This window comes from Pantherophis guttatus, chromosome 2, assembly GCF_059756535.1.
Source record: "Pantherophis guttatus breed Tessera chromosome 2, ASM5975653v1, whole genome shotgun sequence".
Lineage (NCBI taxonomy): Eukaryota > Metazoa > Chordata > Lepidosauria > Squamata > Colubridae > Pantherophis > Pantherophis guttatus.
The window spans coordinates 157,218,880-157,238,402 of NC_142064.1; the positions used below are offsets into that span (position 1 = coordinate 157,218,880).

A 19,523-nucleotide genomic window follows, 5' to 3' on the forward strand; every position below is an offset into this window, starting at 1 on the left:
TGGGGGGTGGCACACACGCGTGCCCAGACCCATAATTCAATGTTCCCTGCCCCCCCACATGTGCATGACCCCCCCACACTCCCGCTTTTGGCACGTGATGGCACAGTCGGCCTGGTAGGCCCTCCCTGGGCTCCAGAGGCTTTCTTGGAGCCTGGGGAGGGCAAAAACGGCCTTCCCTAACCCCCCAGAGGCCCTCCAGAGGCCGGAAATGGCCCATTTACTGACTTCTGGTGGGACCGGAAGGCCCGAAAACCAGCTGGTCGGCGCATACATGTGCACTGGAGCTGAGCTAGGGCAACACTTGCATGCCCACTAATATGGCTCCGCGTGCCATCAGGGTTTTAAACTCTATTCCCTCTTTCTAGATACAAGATCTGGAGCTGATCTATTATTATGTGGCAGAAAGAATCCCAGAAATGACATTTCCCCTTCCTTTCTACTGTTATTGTATGATTAGTATTTTTGAGATGAAAATGGCAGTTTTTATTTTATTTTTTTTTAATTTTAAATATTTATTAACATAAACAGACGTAAAACACAAATACATACGAACACATATACATTAACACAGTACTAAAACAAAAATGAGATAAGTCTATCGACTAGCTCTTAAGAAACTCTCGCATCAGTGGTTAATTTCTATTTCCCTTATTTTTCCTTTATTTTACAGTTTTCAGATTAATTTGCTTTCACTTTGATATACCTTATACATTTTGAGCTATATCTTTCTACAGTCATGTTAACCATTTGTTTATACCATCATACAACTCTTCTCATGTGACTAGTTCTATGTTTCTTAATTTGAGTTCTCCTGATATCCTATGTTGTTGGCCCTATCCTTCCCTCTAACCATAGGTACCATCTTTGCCAAACTAAATAATAATCGGTATCCTCTTTTTCTTGAAGCTCCTTAGTGAGCTTATCCATCTCCGCACATTCGGTTATTTTTGCAATTATTTTTTCTTCTGTTGGTAATAGTTCGGATTTCCAATTTTGAGCGTACACTATACGTGCCGCTGTCAAAATGTGGATGGTAAGATATTTTATCTCTTTAGTGTATTGTGGTGTAGTCATTCCAAATAGGAAAAATTCTGGTTTCATTTCTACTTTTTGCCTTGTTATTTCTTCAATTATTCTCTTAATCTCCTGCCAGTAGTGTTGTGCCTTCCTGCACGACCACCAGAGATGGTAGTATGTCCCCTTTTGTGTCTTGCATTTCCAACACATTGGTGATGTACTTGGAAACATTTTAGCCAAACGTGCTGGTGGGAGATGCCATCTATAGAATATCTTGTATAGATTTTCTTTGTATGGGATTGACATTGTCATCTTGAGATTTTCTGCCCATAGCTTATCCCATCTGTCCAATTCTATATTGTGACCTATATTTCTTGCCCAACTTATCATGTTTTCTTTCACCGTTTCCTCCTCTAATTTATATTTTATTAAATATCCATAGATTTTTGATATCATTTCCTCATCCTTGCCTTTTAATATTTTATCCAATTCGTTCGGTTTGCTTTGGAATCCATATTGTGTCCGGTCTGCCGTAAATCTTGATTCTATTTGGAGATATGGCCACCACTCGATAGTTATACCCCCGAAAATGGCAGTTTTTAGATAAAGTGTATTTCATTAAAAAAAAACACCACCAAAAATTTAAACTCTTTGTGTTATAGATTTCATTGCTGTTCTGTAATGGTGACCTTCTCATAAGCTAGATCTGTTCCAATTGGGTTTCAGGCCTGGATACAGCACGGAAACGGCATTGGTTACGTTGGTTGATGATCTCTGGAGGGCTCGGGACAGGGGCTGTTCCTCTGTCCTGGTCCTATTAGACCTCTCAGTGGCTTTTGATACCAATGACCATGGTATCATGCTGCGCCAGTTGGAAGAGTTGGGGGTGGGGGGCCGTGTTGCGGTGGTTCTCCTCCTTTCTCTTTGATCGGTCGCAGTCGATGTTGGCAGGAGGGCAGAGATCGACCCCGAAGTGCCTTGTGTGCGGGGTGCCACAAGGGTCGGTCCCCTCGCCCCTCCTGTTCAACATTTATGTGAAGCCACTGGGTGAGATCATCTGTGGTTTCGGGGTGAAGTACCACCAGTACGCTGATGATACTCAGCTGTACATCTCCACCCCGGCCTGGAGGCTGTGCAGATCTGGATGGGGAGAAACAGACTCAGGCTCAACCCATCCAAGACCGAGTGGTTGTGGTTTCCGGTGCCTGATATAGCCAGTTGGTGCCATCACTGTCTATTGGGGGCGAGTCGTTGGCCCCCACGGAGAGGGCTCGCAACTTGGGTGTCCTCCTGGATACACGGCTGTCTTTAGAAGAACATCTGACGGCTGTGGCCAGGGGGACTTTTTATCAGGTTGGCTTGATTCGTCAGTTGTGTCCCTTTCTGGATTGGGACTCCTTATGCACGGTCACTCATGCCCTCGTCACTTCCCGCCTGGACTACTGCAATGCTCTCTACATGGGGCTACCCTTGAGTAGCACCCGGAGGCTCCAGCTGGTCCAGAATGTGGCTGCGTGGGTGGTTATGGGAGCGACATGGTGTTCCCATGTAATACCTCTCCTGCGCGAGCTACACTGGCTCCCGGTGGTCTTCCGGGTGTGCTTCAAGGTATTGGTTACCACCTTTAGAGCGCTCCATGGCTCAGGACCTGGATACCTATGAGACCACCTTCTGCCACCGGTAGCCTCTCACCGTCCAGTATGCTCCCACAGAGAGGGGCTCCTCAGGGTGTCGTTGGCCAAACATTGTTGACTGGCGGCCCCCAGGGGGAGAGCCTTCTCTGTGGGGGCACCTGCCCTTTGGAACAAACTCCCCCCGGAGATACGGAGGATCCAGGATTTATGCACCTTCTGCCGCACCCTCAAGACTTTTTTATTTCAATAAGCTGGGCTGGCTTAACTCTTTTTAATTATTTAATTTTAATTTGTTTTTAAAAACAGGGGTATTTTAATTAGTATGGGCCAAATTTATTTAATATGTTTTAAATTGTTTTTTAAATTTTATATTGTATGTGTTTTATCTTGTCTGTTCACCTACTTCGGGAGTAGGGCAGTATATAAATCTAAACAAACAAACAAACAAGTGATCCATGTTGCTAAGTAGCAGTTTTGCACCGGATTAGGTGACTTTAGGACTTCTGACACATGAGAGAGAGCTGACATAATTTTTTTCAGTATGACTGGGAAAATATTTGAGTAGTTAAATCTTAAAACTGGAATGAGGGGCAGAATCCAGAAGAATGCATTTCATGAATTTACTCATACCTGATCCAAAGTCACCTTAAAGGGGTGATGGGGGACATAAAAGTTTAATAAAACAAATAAAATAAAATGTCAATGAGATGCTTGTTTCTGGCTTAGCATGATATATAAACCCACCCATTATGACTTAATATTATATATATAATAAGCCATTATGTCTGGTTAACTACATACATTAGCCAAATATTTTGGCTAAACATTTTGCTATATGTTGCTGTTATGCCATTCTTTAAACAGAGGTTTCTTTCTTTCTTAGTAATGTTTGGTGGTGTTTTTTTTTATTCTTGCCAGACCAAATTGTTCTCTCCTTTTCTAGCCTCCCCATTTCTCATTGAAAAACCCTTCAGTTTGATCTTTTCCTACTAACCTTATGTTTTCCAGTTCTTGTTTTATTTCTTAACTCACCAATATTGGGTTATTTTTATCGCAGTTTCTTTTTCTTACTAGATTTATTCATTTTTGTTTATAAATGTGAGTGCACATATAATGATATTTCAAATTTCAAGGCCAATATTGTTAGATATGGTGCCATATATTTGGAATGCTTTAGCCTTTTAGATAAACACTCTTGTCCTTTTTTTTTTATTCCTGTTAAATGTTTACTCAGATTTTTGTGGTCTGATTTTTTTCACGCTTCGTATATGTCTTTTTAGTTAATTGCTGAGTCCTGCAGGGTGGAAGCCTAGAGGTTCCAAAACTCCTCTCCTGGAAGAAAGGTTACAAATATTATAAGAGAGCACAGAATGTTTCTAAATTAAAAAAAAAAAAAAATCTTCATGAACATAGCCTGATATTTGATGGAAAGCTGACATTAAACATTTCCATAAGTGTTACAGAGCCATAAAGAATATGAGGTGTAACACAGCAAACTGAAATTTAATAAGGGGAAAAAACAGCACAAATTCCTGACCATATGTTTTTCCTATTTCTAAGAAATAGACGTTTCCCAGAGCAAATGTTTCTCTGCTGCAATTAATTATTTTGAATTCTTCGCCTTCTTGGATATTCCAATTTGTTAATCAGAGACTGTTGGGGAGATGGGAAACCTCTTTTTTACCAATCTCTTCCCATGTTCTTCTACCAAATTTGTTTTAAAAAGGCCACACCAGGTTGGTCATGTACTTTACATTCATAACAGTCTTAAAATATTCTCTTCTCCTTTCTTCTTCCCATATTATCTTACCATCCTGTAGGGCAAATTTAGTGACAAAGCACACATCCACATTTGCATAAAGTCTTCTTCAGTGGAAGCATAACTAGGAAAAAGGCCTTCCCCAAAGCTAGAGAGGACAAAGGGTATGAATTTGAGCAAGACATTTTTGTCATGTCCCAAATTACATACAACAGAATTTTAAATATTCTCCAGAAAACCCTGAAACTTCTCTAATTGTCTTTATATTTTCAAGGTGGCTGGAGAAAGAAAAGAATCTTGTTGAGTGACAATTCTACAGTTGAAGAGCATTCAGCAGCTCAAAATCAGGAACACAGACAAAGTATTAAACTTATTTATGCGCATTTCTGGATTTCCCCTTTCTTTTCAGGAAACCTTGGAAAGCAACTGCTATTGGAAATACTGTATATTGTTTGCGGCTAACTGTAGAACCAGAGGTCTGGCATGACACAATCTTACAGAATCACCTTGGGGAGCAGGAGGAAGAGACACAACTAAGACATTGGTTAGACAAAAGAAATTTGAGTCTAAAGGAGAAATATAATTTGATAAATCATCTCAGGTTCACCCTCCTCAGTTTTCTTGTAGATAAGGGGAGGGAATGCAAAGTCTTGCATTCAGACTTTGCAAGATTCTCCTACTCTAACCTTATAATAAAAGTAGTAGTTATGATGGAATGTGCTCCTGGAGAAGCATGTGAGAGAGTTTTGGCAACATATACTTTTTCCAGAGAGAGACTCAGATTGAGAGAGTATATAGTCCTGAACTGGAGGGGTGAAGAGGTTTAGGGTAGCCATACCCAAGAATTCCTCAGGATATATCTAGTAGGTTAGACGGTTGTAGCTGTACTTTGGCAAGATTCTGTCCATTAGGTGTAAGCACTACAAGTACTGAACTCAATTGGACTTTACTATATCATCTCTGGGCCTGAACTCGACAGTATTGGCATTCATGTCTTTGGTTTCCTAGTGTGGGCTGCCACAAAGGATTGGCACAAAGAGTGAGATGGCTTGATATCTGATACATTTACTATATATACTCATGGATAAACTCACCTCAGGATAAGCCAAACCTAATTTTGGGGGTGTATTTTGGGTGTAAAGTTCTCAGTTTATCTGCATGTATATATGGTAATTTGAATAGATCACCTAAGTCTTTCGTGTGTTTTGAAAACAACAATAAATATTATTTTTAATTAAATAGGACTCATTTCCAGATAATCATGGCTACATAACAACATAACCTTCAAAAGAGAGGTCAATGATTGAGTATTAATGACTACTCATTGTGTTTTCTTAGCCACCTTCCTTATGGTGACATGGTTATAACTTACTGAGCTTCAAACACTAAATATTCATTGGATAGTTGATTGGAATTCTTAATCAAGGTCATGATATAAATATATGATCCTGTATAGTAGATAGTGCCATAGCAATTGATAATAGGTATCTGGTATCTTATTAATCCTCTTGAGACATCATAACTCCAAAATGTTAACACATATCTTAACAGCATTTGGAAAATGGCGCACGTTAAGAAAAATAGGCTCAAATACAGATATATATTCACATTCTAATAAGAATGATGATATATTACAAAAATTAGTATGGAAAAACTAGAGAAATTATTGGCAACTCACAACACACACTTCAGGAAACTGAGATTGAAAGATTGATGTGAAACTCTTCCAGTCAAACTGCTCTGACTAAAGGAGAGAATGGGCAAAAACATGCAAGATAAAAAAGATAAAAATAAAAACAGAAGTAAGACCAGCCTCCTCTGCAACTTTCATATCAATTAAAGTGGGAGTCATCAGTCTAGACCAGGCAGACCAATCTTCTTTAACCCATATAGTAGAAGGATTGTCCATTTAGTGGTCATCATCCAACCATTCTCCTTTCAACAGACTTCACCCCCCAAAACATGGGGGCTTGACTCATCTGCTAATATGCTAGCCAAAAGGCTTTGATTGGGTGCCAAAAGAATCAGCACCAATCACATCTTCTTTGGGATGTCATCCAAAAGCTGATGTGTCGCAAAATAGAAAGCTGTAATTACAAATTATACTTCTATTTACTTCTGTGTATATTTTGGTAGAAATTAAAAGAAACCCCCCTCTCAGAACATAACAAAATGGCATAGTGTTTTATGTAACCTGTGGGCTCTCCAGTTTCCTCTGCACAGAAAGTTCCTCACTCTATAGATTAAAAATTATGAGTCTTTTGTTAATTGGAAATTTGTTAGTTGGAAATGGTGCTAATATGGTTTTCCTGTTATTGTAGAGTGTAATCTTGTACAGATACAACATTTTAACAGCTCTGTTTTTTCCTTTCTCCTACCCTATTGGATGATGAGATCTGCCTATATGCTATGTGTGATTTGACATAAGAATCAGGAAAGTAATTTGTCAAATCTCAGCTCTTCAGTAATAGCTGCACAAATTCAGACAACCACTAGATGGCAGGTAAGAGAGACAAAAACTAATTTTTATTTTATTGAATTTCTTTGTTGTTAGTTGAAAGGTCAATAACCATTTTGGATAAATTATGTAGATGTGCCTGGGAGCACCATATGGTTGAATGTCTTTCTCAAACATCAATACCCACCCCCAAATTTGCCTTCAAGAGCACTCACTCAGCAGCTGCATTTGGACTATACAATTCCAAGCAACCACAGCCTTGTAGTTAAGAGACCAACTCTTTCTACCATGTAGTGGTCATTATGTCCATAAATCAACAGTTTTTTTGCGAGGAGTGCCCAGATCTTACAAGCACCCATCCCAAAATACATTCCTTATGATTATTCATTGTGGATTTCCTGTGTTTAATGATGTTTAAATAATACTGGTAATCAATACCAAGTGCTGTGGACTTCTCTGTGGTGGCAACTACTTTGTATTCTACTCAATGTCACTGTTGCATTTGAACTATTTTACTTTGTTATTTGTATAACCACTTTGTTATTATTAGATACAAAATGATACACGCACACACACACACGACATATGTGTGTATATATATATACATATACATATACATACATACACACACACACAGATATATATATATATATATATATATATATATATATATATATATATATATATATGTATGTATGTATATATCTGTCTTATATATATAAGTCAATAAAGCCAAATATTTGAAAATTTGAAAACACCAAAATTCTGCTTATTTATTATTATTTATTTATTATTTATTAATCAAATTTCTATACTGCCCTACTCCCGAAGGACTCAGGGCGGTGAACAGCCAGGATAAAATACAGACAATACAAATATTAAAAAATCCCTTAAAATTATTAAATATTTCGGCCGAAACACAGATTAAAACACCCAATTTATAAAATCACGAATTAAAAAAATTTAAAAATTTAAGAATTTAAAAGAGGGGAGTTAGGCCAGGCCAGCTTGCTGAAATAGAAAAGTTTTGAGAGCACGGCGAAACGTGCGCAGGTCCGGGATCTTCCGTATCTCTGGGGGGAGCTCATTCCAGATGGTAGGTGCCCCCACAGAGAAGGCTCTCCCCCTGGGGGCCGCCAGTCGACACTGTTTGGCCGATGGCACCCTGAGGAGCCCCTCTCTATGGGAGCGTACTGGTCGGTGAGAGGCTATTGGTAGCAGAAGGCGGTCTCGCAAGTACCCAGGTCCGATGCCATGGAGCGCTCTAAAGGTGGTAACCAAAACCTTGAAGCGCACCCGGAAGACCACCGGGAGCCAATGCAGCTCGCGCAGGAGGGGGGTCGCATGGGAGCGCCACGTCGCTCCCATAACCACCCGCGCGGCCGCATTCTGGACCAGCTGGAGCCTCCGGGTGCTCCTCAAGGGGAGCCCCATGTAGAGAGCATTGCAGTAGTCCAAGCGGGAAGTAACGAGAGCATGAGTGACCGTATTTAACGAGTCCCGATCCAGAAAGGGACGCAACTGGCGAATCAGGCGGACCTGATAAAAAGTCCCCCTGGCCACGGCCGTCATGTGCTCTTCTAAAGACAGCTTAAAATGCTTAAAATGTTTGGGAAAATTAAGCTTGTCATCTGTCCTAAAAAATTATGAACTCCAGTCCTGGGAATACAGCCAGGTCTTAAAGGCCTTCTGGAACCCCAGGAAAGTAAGTGCTTGTCTACATTTCTGAAATCTGGTGAGATGCTGTTCCTGGGGGCAGGATCTATGACACGAAAGGAGACATGTTTCCTTGATCCCACAAGATGGCAACATTTAATTGAAGGGATCTGGAGTGGGCAAAAACAATTGGAGTTAGCTGTCCCTCAGATAACCAGACACTATGCTAGCATAGGTAAATATGGGAGGTGACCATCCCATCTCAATCCTTTAAAAGGCCAAGTAAATAAAAACAATATTGTTTCTGAAAAGGAAGCAGTGCTGAAGAAGCATTCTATAAGGTAGGGTGACATGAATCCCTTTGTTTGTTCATTTCTGAGAAGGGGTGAACAAAGACAGGGAGCCTTTAGCTGATGATCTCAGAGTGTAGGATGATAAAGCAGCTATTACTCCTTCAGGTAGTTGAAAGGTAGTTGAAACCCCGAGGCTAAGAAAATTGTCACTAGGAAAGGTGAAGGAATCCTTGGAAACCTGCTGAAAAAAAGAATTAATATATTTTCAGATAGAATTGATGAGCTGATGTAAGAAAGTGTTTGAACTAGATTTAAAAGGAAAAGAATGCATGCCCTTTACTAAAAAGACATGAAACCTGGCTAGTACAGACAATGAACAACATATTTCTTCAGAAAGAAGTAACTGTCTTTAATGAGTACTGAGAACTATGAAGGAGTGCAAAACTTAGGCACTACTGGGGACTGTTTCTTGAAAGGGATGGTTATCTTATATAGACTTGAGAATGTTTAAGCTGGTAGGTGCCAAATTGCTGTTTGTGAGAATGGCAGTGTGTATGTCTGGCTGTATAGTGTAGCAGTAGTAAGAAGATTGATAAACTTTTACTCTGCTTTTTTGGAAGGAAATGTACATTATCTTCTACGATCGGGGAAATTCAGCTTTAGATTGGTGTGTTGCAAATAGAATATTTGTTGACTGGTTTTTGCTGGAGCAGTTTTTTGGGAAGGCAGAATAGAGCAGGTGCATGTTCAGGTGGGAATGATGGGAGATACTTAGGAATTCAGGAGACGGAATGGCTGGCAAGTGAACCTCTTTGGGATGGAAAGATCAGGACTTGGATTCATGCATCATGTATAAGGGAATTTCTGCCAAGACCCATACTTGAGAACCATCCTGTATCTGTACTTTGCAGCCCGCTCAGAGAAGCAACTCGGATTAGAGTTTCCCAGCGTCTTAAATACTTACCACCTCAGATACCGGTGGAATAGGGGATTTGGGAGACCCGGGCGGAATTCTCACTTTGCAGGAAGCATAGATGCCTCTGGGTGTCGATAGGGAGGTGGAAGGGCCCCCGAATTGATACATCCAAAGAAGAGCGAGAGGTTGCTCGGGGAGCCTTATCCTTCGCTGCGCAAGTTTGTGGCGGGGGACGGGCTGGGAGGCGGCCGCAGGTGCTGCCGCACGTGGCCTCTTCGGGGCTCCCCCTCCCCCGCGACGGGGGCGGGTTCGCGCGTTCCTTCCTCTCGTTTGCTCGCTCGCTCGCTCCGGGCTATAGGCGGCTCGGGCGCAGCCGCATGTTCTGCCAGCCTGCCAAGCCGGAGCCGAGCGCAGAAGAGGCTCGTCTTCCCAATCTTTCCCGGCCTCGCTCCACGCGCTCGGTCGCCTTAGCCACCGCCTCCTCCTTCTGACGCTGGGCAGCCCCTGGGATGTCGCTCAGTGCAAAGGGACTTGGAGCTCCTGCGCTTGCCTGCCCCCATCGCAGGGACTACTGAGACCGCGTGAGTCACCCTCGAGGGCTGCCCGGGAGCTTCCGGCAAAGGGGCTGGCCGGCCGGGCTTGATCTCTGCTTTAAGGGGCTTTGCGTGGGAAGGAGGAGGGGGGGGGGGGCTCTGCTTGGCTTCCCCCCTTTCCTCAGGTGCAGCGGGGGTGGGGGGGGGTGGAGGCGCGCGCACGATTCGGGCTGGGGAGAGCGGCATCTGCGCGCCACAAGGAAAATCCTGGCGCGCGAGGGCGGGCGGAGGCAGGGGGCTCTGCCAACGCCAGCCGCTGCCGCCCCTCCTCAATGCTTCTGGTGTGCGAGGCTGCTCCGGAGCCTGGCTCGGGGAGATGATTCATTTCTTGCGGGGGAGGCGTTCAGACGCTTGGCTTAACCCACCCCCCTTCCCCCTCTTCCCCAGCTATGGCGAGCGAGCAAGCGCGCGCGCGCTCCGAGAGGCGGGCTCCGAGGCGAACCCTCCGATCCTTGTGCGGTGGGGAGATGAGCCCCGCAGCTTGTCCTACACCCCCCCTCCAGCGGGTGCCCTCCTCCTCCTCCTCCTCCCCTTCAAAGGCAAGAGACGAGTGGGGAGGGGGGGGAGGGTTCGCAGCGACATGGACCGTTCTGGATGCCGGAGGACGCGACATTTGACCTCCTGCCCCTGCAGTCCTCTTGGAAACTAGGGTGGCCGCGCGGCGTGGCGCTCTTGGAAACGCGTGTCATTGAACTCTGGAGAAGGGCTGGCTCCTGAGCAATCTGGCCCAGGTTTAGGACTGCCCAGGGAACTTTTGGATCCTGCCTAGATTGGGGGGAGAAAATATAGAGGTTCTGGGTTTATTTCATTCGACGGTCTAGGGTAGCGGGAGGTCGGGATGCTACTGAAGGCGAAAACCTGCGTTTGAGTTCTGGGGAACCGACACTTTCTTAATTAAAACCTCTGGGTAGAAACTATCAAGATAGCGAAGAGGATGGCGTTGTCACTCCTTTTTCTACCCTCCTCTTCTACCCTTCTTGCTCTTTTACCGGCTCCAAAGAGTGGAGGGTGGGAGCAGCGCATAGCCAAATCCTTCCTTCTCTTTATTGTTTCTTCTGCAGCCTTCCCAGAGAAGTTGGGTTGCTGTGCAGAATAACAATACAGAGCTAATCTCTCCGAGCGAGATCAGCCTCACCATCCCAAGCTGAATTGCCAGAGACTGGAAGAGGAGAGGGGATTTATTACCCAACGGTGCTCCCCCCACTTCCTCTTATGTTATCACACACACATTATTACACCTCAGCAGGGAGCTCGCAGTAAGAGTTTCCCTTAGAATTATAGAATCAGTCTGAAGCAAAGTAGCTCCTAAGGAAATAAGAGATAACTTGAGAAAGTGCCAATCCACAAAAGCAAATAAGAGCGGGGCTTGAAGGTTACTGTATTGTGCAAATTCATACCTTAGCTTTTGTTCTCCCTTCTCTCCCCTTTCTTTCCCCATCACCTCTGTCTTTTACCAGTTTGATATTAATACAGGAGTTAGCAGGCTCCGTTCTTTCGGTTTTGTTAGATTCAGTTTGTCAGCGCTAAATGGGAAAGGAAATTTAGGCGCAGCATTGTCGTTGCATTTCTTTTTCTTTAATGGGATGTGGGAAAGAGGAACTCTCATTCATATAAATCAGCTGATGAAAATCAAGATGCTTTGAACTGGTTGATACAACATAAAAGAGAGACTGCAGGTAGACAATTAGCTTAGATGTGGGCATCGGAACATCAGAGGCTTTCTATTGAGTTAGATCACTGACATATTTATGAACTGACAGCGCCAAGGTTTCAAGCAGAGTTTTTCTGCTTTATCTGGAGATGCCAAGGATTGAACCTTGGTCTTCTGTATGTGTATTGTGCACTCTGCCTCTGAATTCAGAGAAGAGAGTGATAGCTCAGATGAGAGATGGATTCAACTTTCAACTCAGCCTTAAACTCAATGCTTTATCTTAAGTAAAGCAGGGTTTAAAGTAATACCATATAGTTGGTTGATTAATTGTGTGCCATCATTTTCGATCCTAGTGACCATATAGATAGATTTTCTCCTTGATGATCTATCCCTAACCTGCTCTCTCAAGTCTCCCAATGGTGCACTCATTACCATGGCATCTGAACGCATCCACTTTGCTGCTATTAGTTAATCATCCTCTTCCTCTCTTTCCTTCCACCTTTTCAAGCACTGGAGCCTTTTCCAGAGAGCTGGGTCTTGGCACAATGTGTTTGAAGTAGGTGCCTGTAATTTTAGACTAGTCCTTTTGCACAGAACCAGAACAAAAAGGTACTGTATGACTTGAAAAGCATCTGTCTTTTCCTCTGGACTTCAGGACTGAGGATAACTGGGAAATGTTCAAGCCGTGCTGGATTTAAAACCAATACTTTTCAATGATCAGTTGGAGACTGAAATGAAGTGTTCACATCTGAATCTCAAAAATCATCATTCTTTGATTGTCATTCAAAGGTGGAAAACTGAGGATGGGACTATTAGGAATAATAGTGGGTTTTCTTTCTGGGATTTGGGGAAAAGAAATCAAATGCAAGAGCCAAAGCATTATACGTATTAAATATGTGTGGGGACTGTAATTCTTAAGGGTATGATACCTTCTTCGAATAGAAAAGCAGACAAGGGGTGTGTTTATGTGTGTATGTAGTTTTAGATAAGAGGCAGAACAAATTGTTTCAGGGCCACTGAAAACTCTTCAAACACAGATAGCATACACTTTCAAACATTTAAATGAGGGCATATATATATATATATGTATATGTATATGTATACTGGTACTGCAGATAACTAAATAAATTATTGGTTAAATAAAGGCAACTGATGCATTTATCTTCATACTCTGAAACTGCTAATATTCATCCTAAACAGCAGGCAGTTCTTACAAGAATGTGCCGCTTTGAAGATTTACTCTTTCCCTCCTTTTTTGTTTTCAAAAATATCTGAATGGCTGATTTTAATTGAATATACCCATTAATAATTACATCTATTAAAATGTAAAACTTTCATCATTTTTTTCTCTACAGCCACCTCCCAATTAAGTTTGCATTTTTGGATTCTTAATAGAGATCTTAATTAGGCACTATTGTAATATTCCCGTTAACACTAATTAAAATGAGCCCCTCTAGGTGAATGTAAATTGCAAAGAAAAGAGTTGCATGGAGTGCTGGTTGATTAAAAGGGAGGAAAAGAATATCCAGTCTGAACTCGATTAAGAGTCCAGCATAAATCCCACAAATTTATGTGATTTATTTTCAAATGATTGTTTAGGACTGCATCTTAAACTAACATTTTGGGTATGAGTGATTATTTTTCCCCTCACTTTTCATTTTTTTGATTCTACTTAGGGTGCAACAGTAAGAAGAAAAGACAATATCTTTAAAAGGCTATTAGGGGCAAAGGTTAAGTTGGAGATTGAAAGTAATCTAAACCTTTATGTCTTCATCAAAAAAGGTATTCCAAGCTAGCAAGCATACTTCTGTAGTCCTGGGTATTGCTATTTATTGTATGATGGCATACTTTTGGTGATTTTAATTTTATTTTATGTAACCTGAGTCAGAGTGCATTCTAGGAGCGAAGTGGATTCATCTTTGAAATTTAGCATCTTCCCTATGTTTCAAGATTCTCATCTATTTGGGAATTGATCCCATCCTAACCTGGGACTCGAGATTTCAGAGTGGCATATCTGTTTAGCCTCTTGGGTTTCATGTGATTTTTCTTCATCCCAAGAAAAACTCTATTCTCCTTAAATTCAAATCCATGTTTATTTATTGCCTTGTTAATTTCTTGATCCATAATTTTGCTAATCGGTAAATATGTAGCGATGATTGAATGGATTTTGTTACTTCTGGAAATGGGCCTTTAGATGAAGAATGACAAAAAGGAAATTGAACAGACATTGTATTAAGCATAAGAAAGTTAAGAAAATATAGTTTTCCGTTGTTTAACTTTTAGGAAACAGTTGTAATCATCCTGATTTTGGGTTGGCCTTAATAAAAATATTACCAGGCTTGGGTTTAAAATGTATATGTATTGTATTTTTGTTCACAGGTTTTATATGTTTCCAGGTAACTTTCAGGCTGAGGTGTTGTATGCCGGAGGAATAAAAAATTGCAACTGAAATCTTGTTATATTTGAGAAGGAGGTGGCAGGAAACACCATTTATCTTGGAGAACAACTGGGCTTTAGGCTATAATGGAGGAGAGACTAACTAAAGAAAAAAAATTCCCCAATGTACTTTTCAATATTTACAAGTGGCTTTCAATCTGTCCTGTGTTTTGTTTAGCCCAAGGCAGAAAATACCGAGAGGCATTTTTTTAAGAACACAAACAACCATAGGAAAATTTGTAGTGGAAGATCAGCAGACCTTTGATTTCTTTGGGGGACAGTGATGTCTATACTTCTTTGTACCTTGGGGATGTATGGATGGGGATCTGTATATTTATTGCTTACCAGTCATGACTGAAACACATACAGAGAGACCAAAACGGTGCCATTGTTTGTTGAGCTCAGCATTGTCCGTCAAGGTTAAAAGGAAGTTTATTTGTATGTGTATTACGCTGGTACTTTCATAGTTAGATCAACATTAGTGTGCTAAGAAAAATGAAACTAGCCTATAGTTTTCCACAAACATTTTGGGGCTAAAGAGAATGTTGCTGTTATTATAATAATTATTTGAATACCACAATCCTTGAGAGCTGGTTAAGGCATCAAGGGACAAGCCAGGAGACTGTGAGTTCTAGTCCCGCCTAGGGCATGACCTGCCTTGGGCATGACCTTGGGCTACTCACTTTCTCTCAGTCCTAGGAAGAAGGCAAGGGCAAACCACTTCTGAAAAACCTTGCCAAGAAAACAGTTCCTGAGAATCAGACATGATTGAATAGAGTCCCTTCCCCTTTATAATCCTTAGTAATCCATAATACCAATTGTGTAAGGGAATTGGCATTGCTAAATTGAGATTTTATCTGGAAAGTCAAGTTCTTAATTATACCTATATTGCGTAGTAAATCTCAGAAGAATTCCAGTAGAGGGAAATTTGGCTTCTTGGTATATAGGAAGCTGGCTGGGTGACTTTAGGCCAGTCACTCTCTCTCAGTCCAACCCACCTCACAGGCTGTTGCTGTGGGGGAAAATAGGAGGAAGGAGTATTATGTATGCTTGCTACTTGAGTTACTTATAGAGTAAAAAGGTGGGATAAAAATCAAATAAATAAATATATATTGTATCATATTTATTTTTTGAGTATTTTTTTATTTTATTTTTTAAGACAAACAAACATTTAATACATCAATCCTCCCTTCCCTGTGACATTTCGGTGTTATCTTCTAGACTTCTTCTCCATCTTCCATAAATTTCTTCTATCTTCATCTTCATCCAAACCATTCTAACATTTCATTACTAAATCAATATTGTAATCATCATTTATACATAATTATACATATCAGTCATTTATATCTCTTTTCCAACCAACTATAAAAATATTTCCATATTTTAAAATATTCTGATTCCTCCTTATCTTTAATCATCATAGTTAATCTATTCATTTCTGCACAATCTAAAAAATTTTTTATTACTACTTCTTCCAATGGTATTTTCTCTGATTTCCAATTTTGAGCATGCATAATACTTGCAGCTGTTATTACATGTATGATTAAATATACATTTTCCTTACTAATTTTTTCTGGAAAGATACCAGTAGGAACAACTTTGGTTTAAATTCAATACGTTGTTGTATCATTTCTTCCAGTCAGATTTTAATCTTGTACCAGTATTTTTTTTACTTCTTGTATCATATTATGGACTATAATTAAATACAGTCTGGAAGATGCATTCTGGAAGACAAAATTGCTTGTCTTCATTCCCAGTTAGATGCTGGCGTGGTTGCTGGTCTGGTGGAAGCCCCTGAGGCAGGTTCTCACCCTGTTATCTGGGAACAGTTTGACCCTGTTGCTCCCGAGGAAGTGGACAGGATCCTAGAGAGTATGTGCGCAAGCACCTGTGTTTTAGACCCATATCCCTCCTGGCTTGTGAAAGCTTCCCAGGAGGTGACAGGCAGGTGGACTCTGGCGGTGATTAATACTTCCCTACAGGAGGGGGCGGTGCCCCAGCACTTTAAGGAGGCTGTGGTCCACCCTCTTCTTAAGAAGCCATTGCTGGACTCTACCTGGTTGGATAATTTCTGATCTGACTTCAATCTTTGCGCAGCAGCTCCAGAGTTTTCTGGATGAAATGGATTATCTTGATCCCTACCAATCAGGATTCAGGCCTGGATGTGGGACAGAAATGGCATTAGTCGCTCTTTTGGATGATCTCTGGTGGGAGCGGGATGGGGGTAGTGCCTCCATCCTTGCTCTACTTGACCTCTCAGTGGCTTTCGATACCATTGACCCTGGTATTCTCTAGGGCGGCTTCGGGGGATGGGAGTGGGAGGCCTTGTGCTATGCTGGTTCACTTCCTTCCTCTGCGGCTGCTCTCAGTCAGTGTTGATAGGAGGGGAGAGATCCAGCCCTTGCCCACTGCTTAATGGGGTTCCACAGGGCTCGGTACTCTCTGTGCTCCTGTTCAGCATTTATATGAAGCCGCTGGGTGAGATCATCCATCACCATGGACTGAGGTATCACCAATATGCTGATGATACTCAGCTGTATATCTCGGCCTGTGGTGAGTTAAGTGATGCTGTGTCCTCTCTCTCACAGTGCCTAGAGGCTGTTAGGGGCTGGATGGGGAGCAATAAGTTGAAAATAAACTCTTGTAAGACCGAATGGCTCAATTTCTCAGGGAGAATTGCCACCTTTGGTCTTGGATGGGGTGGCACTACCCCAAGCAGACCCTGTGCGTAATCTAGGGGTTTTCCTGGACTCACAACTCCTGCTCAAAGAGCAGGTGGCGGTCGTGGCCAGGAGGGCCTTTGTGCAGCTGCAGGTTGTGCGCCAGTTACGCTCTTTCCTGGACCAACAGTCTCTACTCACAGTCACTCATGCCCTAGTCACTTCCCATCTTGACTATTGCAATGCGCTCTACATAGGGCTGCCCTTGAAGAGCATCCAGAAGCTCCAGTTGGTGAAAAATGCAGCGGCCCGCATGGTTTTGTGCAGACCCCGGTGTGCACATGCATCACCTCTCCTGCGGGAGCTGCATTGGTTGCCGATTTGCTTCTGGGTGCAATTCAAGGTGCTGGTTGTCACCTTTAAAGCCCTTCATGGCTTGGGACCAGGTTATCTGAGGGACCGTCTCTTGCCGGTCACATCTACCCGACCCATCAGAGCAGGGAGGCAGGGAATGTTGCAGGTCCCATCCCCGAGGGAGATACACCTGGCGGGACCTAGAAGAAGAGCTTCTCGTGGTGGCTCCTTCTCTCTGGAACATCAATCCCCCAGAGATTAGGATGGCCCCAATTCTAATATTCTTCCAGAAGGCGCTGAAGACCTGGTTCTGCCAGTGGGCCTGGGGAACCCAGAGCAGGGGAGCTCATTAAATGGCTTGTGTGCTCTGCTGTTGCTGGGGCAGGGGTGGTGGTAGGTGGGGGGTGATTTTGTTAAATTGTACTGTATTAATTTATTTGATTCTTTTTGTTATTTTTTATTGTTTTAAATGTGATTTTATATTCTGTAAGCCACCTTGAGTCGCCATGGGCGAATAGACGGCAATATAAATTCAATAAATAAATTAAATAAATAAACAAAACCCCCAGATGTTCTAAGCAAAAGAGGATAATGGCTGAGAGAAAATTGTGGGATCTCTCTAAGAGCAACACCATTTCATATGATAGGTATTTGACTCAGGATGTAGTGTATTTAAGACTATAATCCCTGAAAGAAGAATTAAATAAAAATTTTGTGTGAATTATACTTTATAGTAGGAAAAGAAATTCAGTTCTACAGATTAAAGCATCTTTACTCAGAAGCAAGTACTTCTGAAATAAAAGTCTTAATGCCTAAGTAAATAAAGGATTGAGAGGTGACTAAAAGTTTAGGTTTTATTCTTGTATTGCAATAATTATCAAATATTTACAAGCTTAGTGAGTACCTCTTTTTTCTTTCTTTTAATCCTTATGAACATTGGAAGCTGGAAATGCCCAGTATTGGACAGAGAAGAGCACCTTTTCCACTTCAAGAGAGATACTAAGGTAGTCTCCTATAGAAAGCTGATATCCCCAAAGGAGCATTTTTGCAAACAGTCTTCTTGTGTTTACTTCTCACATTTATATATATGTACGTACATACATACATGCATACATATATACATACATACATATCTAGTGCACATTATATCTGGCACTTACTAGTATGTGGTAGTCTTACCAGAGATTCAAAGAGCATTCAAGAACAAAACTCTGCCATGAATATCTGATGCTGTTGGCATTGCTTCCCTTGCTGTAGACTGTATATTCTTGGTTCAATCTAGTGGAATCTTTGATGTAGGTCCCAAAAGAAACAGTCTGTCAACTATTGGAGATAGTTGTTATTTATAATTTCTACATGATTTCTGTTGGCTGTTGGATGCTATAAAACTCATAAAGAGTTTATGACAATAAAGGACCAATAGAGGAAATGGCTTCCTTTTATATACTGTATATAATAATATATTAGATTTCCTCTGGTCTAAGTTATGATACTTTTTTTTTTTTTTTGTTACTCTAGGCATCAAAGTAGAAACTGGGAGACAATGAGTCCTGCTTTAGGTACAAAGCCACCTGGGTCATCTTGGGCCAGTCACTCTCTCTCAGACCTAGAAAGGAGGCAAGGGAAACCACTTCCGAAAAACCTTGCCAAGAAGACCGCAGGGACTTGTCCAAGCAGTCACTGATTCAAAGGGACAAAAAAAAAAAAAAAAAAAAGGACACTTTTTACGTTTATAGGTCTTGGGAGGTGGTCTTGTATTCTAAAGCCAATAATGGTAATCTCTTCTCTGTAGAATCAGAAATTGCTGTGAAGAAGTGAAAAGCAAGAAAAGGGATATTCAGCGTTCCTTTTTCTTTCCCTAATGTTTTCTCTGCTACTTTCTAGACCTGCTTCAGGCTGTTTGTTTTTGTAGCTGAACAATATTCTTAGCTAATTTTGCATAGAATGGGGTATGATCTTCATAATGCCGTATTGTCTCTAGTTCATTCAATGGAGCAGGAAGAATAACAGAAAAAGCAGAAGACAGTGATGAACGGAGATAAAATTATGTTTTGTGTATTGTTTATAATAGCAAAATAACTTGGAGTATCTTTGAA

The 19,523-nt window shown here is 41.6% G+C and overlaps 1 protein-coding gene across 5 annotated transcripts in view; it reads left to right on the forward strand.

Annotated features, from left to right (window-relative positions):
• The first annotated feature begins 10,062 nt into the window (after positions 1–10,062).
• RBFOX3 (RNA binding fox-1 homolog 3) overlaps positions 10,063–19,523 on the forward strand; it is a 461,718-nt gene continuing 452,257 nt past the window's right edge. For 3 of the 5 annotated variants that reach the window (XM_060688756.2, XM_060688761.2, XM_034412828.2), the window contains exon 1: positions 10,063–10,314. The gene's annotated coding sequence lies outside the window, so the exon portion shown is untranslated. The remainder of the gene's footprint in view (positions 10,315–19,523) is intronic. The other 2 variants (XM_060688757.2, XM_034412831.3) reach the window with 1 other exon arrangement.